This window comes from Penaeus vannamei, chromosome 8 (assembly GCF_042767895.1).
Source record: "Penaeus vannamei isolate JL-2024 chromosome 8, ASM4276789v1, whole genome shotgun sequence".
Classification (NCBI taxonomy): domain Eukaryota; kingdom Metazoa; phylum Arthropoda; class Malacostraca; order Decapoda; family Penaeidae; genus Penaeus; species Penaeus vannamei.
The window spans coordinates 43,316,520-43,320,394 of record NC_091556.1 but is presented as its reverse complement, the minus strand read 5'-3'; the positions used below and the strand labels follow the sequence as shown (position 1 = coordinate 43,320,394).

Here is a 3,875-nt window from a genome sequence, read left to right as displayed (position 1 = left end):
GCTTCCGTCCTCCAGGTCGAACCAGAAGCTGTGCCTTCCTCTCAGTCCAGAGGACACAGCTGTCCACACCTTCCTTGCCAGCCCAAGACTTTCTCTTCCACGACCAAGCCCTTCGATAATCACGCCCGGAAGAATGGACATCCAGCAAGAATATGGTACCAGGCACCTCCGCCAGCAGTACAAAGAGTCGCTGGATAATAAGGACGTCTCGTCAGGCAGAGAGGGAGAGAGCACCAGAGGCAGACCTTCTTGAGTCACTCTCCACCCTCACTTTCGGGCACGGGGTTACTCTCAGGGTTCGCCTTACCTCCTCAATAATAACAATCACTCAAGCAAGTCCCCCTTTAATTCACCACCAACCTAACTACACCCCCAAAATAGCTCTTACAATGACAACAACAACTGACCAGAACAGCAAGAAAAACGCCCTACCAATATAAAGCAGCCGTTTGATATCACTCTGAATTTCCTCCGTCGTCGTCCCGTTCCTCGGCGACCTGACCAGCACTGTGACTCCATGTAACTCCCGAAGCGTTGCCCAGCTGGTTCAGCACCTGCGAAACAGCTGAGACCGCGAGGAGAGAGAGCTTTGGTATCTTGGTATGGTTTCATGACATGTTAAAAGTTATGTACAAAGTTGTATGATGAATGTTTGGTTATATATAGGCGTTGTAATAGTGAAAGAGAGGGGTTTGATTTCATTATTTCGTGCAAAGTTTAGTGTGTAAGCAGTGTTTGCTCTTATCTGGGTGTACACGTTATTATGCTTGTATTTTAGTTAACACACACACACATATATGTGTGTATATTTATATATATATATATATATATATATATATATATATATATATATATATATATATATATATATGTGGGTGGGTGCTTCACGCGCAGAGTGGTGTGAGCGACAGCGTGGTAACCTAGATGGTGTTAAGTGCTTGCATGCCTTCAGTGCGAAAAAGGAAGCAGCGCTGCACGTCTCCCCTGCCCTCGTCGAGACTTCAGTGCCTCCTCGTGGCCACCTATGGAAACTGGTACCTTGCGCCTCAGGCTGAACTGTAGAAGATCTTGGAGCAGCAGGAGGCCCCAGAGGGTACAGGGTCATAGCTCACCTGCGTGTGGACACGCCCTGGCCTTGTACTAGCTCCTGCCCCCTGGGATTAATGGGAGGCTCGGGGGAGGTGGGCCTTGTCAGTCCTCCTCCTCCCAGAGATAACCCATCGGCAATGTCACATATAATTGGAAATACTGGGGGAGGGGAAATGCCCCTCCAACCCAGCAGAGAGAGGCCTTCTGTTAAGAAGGGACAAGTTACAGTTTATTAGGAGTTGCAGAGCAAGTAGAAGGCCATTTCTTAGTAAATGATCTTCGTCCTGCATATAAGCTGAACTCCAAGCCCTCTTCACAGGTGACTGCAACTCGCTTAGTAAGTGTCCAGATCGTCTCAGATCCTATTGCGGTGTGGAAGCATTGGGCTGAGTATTTTGAGCAGTTGTGTCAGGTTGACCCACCAACAGCTAACTTGGATGCGGGTAGTGCCGTGATTCCGCTGCCGGACCCACCCATCAAAAAGGATCTACCTGCCTAACTAAAGTTAGGGGGATAGCTCAAGAGTGGCAAAACAGCGGGTATTTTCAGCATAACAGCTGAACTGTTAAGGATGGTGGTGAACCTATGGTGCAGGGGTTGCATGCTGTCCTGGCTGCCATCTGGACTTACCAGGATTCACTCCTCGTAAGGTGTACAATATACCGTATCCTTGTGCTTCGAGTCATTATAGGCGCCGTTGTGAGTTAGGCTGTGGCATGTTTGCAGCCTACATCGACCTCAAGAAGGTTTTGATACAGTGCATCGGGAATCACTTTGGGAGATCCTGGACTGAGAGGAATTCAACGGATTATAGGACTAATAGCAAGTCTTTATACTGGTACTGAAAGGGCTATAAGGTGTGGTGGGGCCTGTCAGGCTTCTTTCCTGTTAGTTCAGGAGTGAGGCAAGGCTGTGTCCTTGAACCAACACTTTTCAACACGCATGGACTGGATACTGGATAGAGCTGCTGTTCAAAGCCATTGTATAGCAACTCTGGGCAATATCATTACAGACCTTGACTTTGTCGATGATGATGCTATTCTATCTGAGTCTTTGGAAACATTAGTGGTAGCTCTGGATGGGTTAGCAAAGCCCTTTGGTCTAAAGGTATCTTGGACTACGTCCAAGATCTAGGACTGGGGATAAAAACTTGCTAGGAGAGCCTATATCACAGTCGGTACATGCTTACGGCGAGGACATTGAAGTCACAGAGGAATTTTACATACGCCTTGGTAGTGTAGTTTATTACTATGGGCTGTCAGACCAGGAAGTCAGGAGACAGATTGGCCTGGCAGCAGAGGTCATGAACTCTCTCGACAAGAGTATTTGAAGATGCGGTACCTGTGCAGAAGGACCAAGCTACGAGTTTTCAAGGCCCTGATAATGCCAGTTTTGTTATATGAGTGAAACCTGTGGACGTATCCTGTATGAGTCTCGTGATGTACCGTGATACTGACACAGGACCTACTACCTGCACAATCCGTGATCGCCAACTCAGGTTATATGGCCATCTGGCTCGCTTCGGGATCCTGCTCCCACCAGGTTGTTTCTGTAAAGAGACAACCCTGGGTGGAAAAGAGGCCTGTGGGACGACCCTGGAGGGTGTGGTTTGGAGCGATCGATCAAACTTGTTGTGAGGAGCTCGAGATGGGCCGAGTCCCTTCCTGGCGGCTTGCCATGAAGGATCCCAAAGATGAAAACAAAGGGTGGATGCGGCTATGCGACCCCGTCGGCCATAAACTCCTAATGATGATGATATATATATATATATATATATATATATATATATATATATATATATATGTATACATATGTATGTATGTGTTTCATATACACATATACATATATATATATGAATGTACGTATGTATGTAAGTATATATGCATACATATATACATACATACACATATGTATAGCAGCCTATTACCTGTAGCGGTCGTTCTCTCTTCGGGCGGAAACCACACCGCGGCTATGGTAGGTGCAATGGCCATGGTGGCTGCCAGACCCACACAAATAGCGCATAAGTGGGACATCCTGTTGGAAAAGAGACGAAATCCAGTGAAGTTTCATGTCAGATTGTCTATACAAAGCAAAGACTGTAACCCTGTTAGTATGTATCTTTAATTTAGGCTTCTTTTCGTGTCTCAGAGACGATCTAGATTCCTCCCGCGCTGACCGGGTTCTCGGGCCGACCTGGAAAATCCCGCAAGAACTTACACGGTGAAGAACACGTCGGAGCTCGTGGCGAAGGGGATTATCCTCATGACGGTCCCCGCTGCGATCAGGCCAGCACACGCAAACAATCCCGCTCGGACTCCCTTGGCCTCCATGAACCAGCACATGGGCACGATGCCCACCACGAACATGATACTCCCCCAGTTGCCCATCATGGCCACCGTCTCAGCGCCCCATCCCGGGAAGGCGACGCTCACACTCTCGCTGATGGGGCCCCACGTGTTCCACTGGGCGCCCTGGAGGGAGAGAGGCCGACGCTCAAAGACGTCTAAAAGCTTTCGTTGCTCAGAGAAAGCCAAGAAGAGCAACTCACTAGTCAATTCAGGGCGTCTGAGTTCATGCATTGCTCACTCAAGCGCATTTAAAACCCATTCATTCTGTTAAACGGAACCCTAACCACCCATTGCTCAATCACAGGCGTCCCTTAAGCTTAATCTAAGGTCGTTCCTCGCTCAATCAGATGCGTCTTAATTCATTCATTACTCAAAGGGGCGTCTAAAAACCCATTCACTGCTGCCCTCGTACACACAGCGTTGCCCACGGACCTCAAA

The 3,875-nt window shown here is 48.1% G+C and overlaps 1 pseudogene; it reads right to left on the bottom strand.

Moving 5' to 3' along the window:
• LOC138862373 (solute carrier family 49 member 4 homolog) overlaps window positions 1-3,668 on the bottom strand; it is a 9,943-nt pseudogene extending 6,275 nt beyond the window's left edge.
• Between the last annotated feature and the right edge of the window lie 207 nt (window positions 3,669-3,875).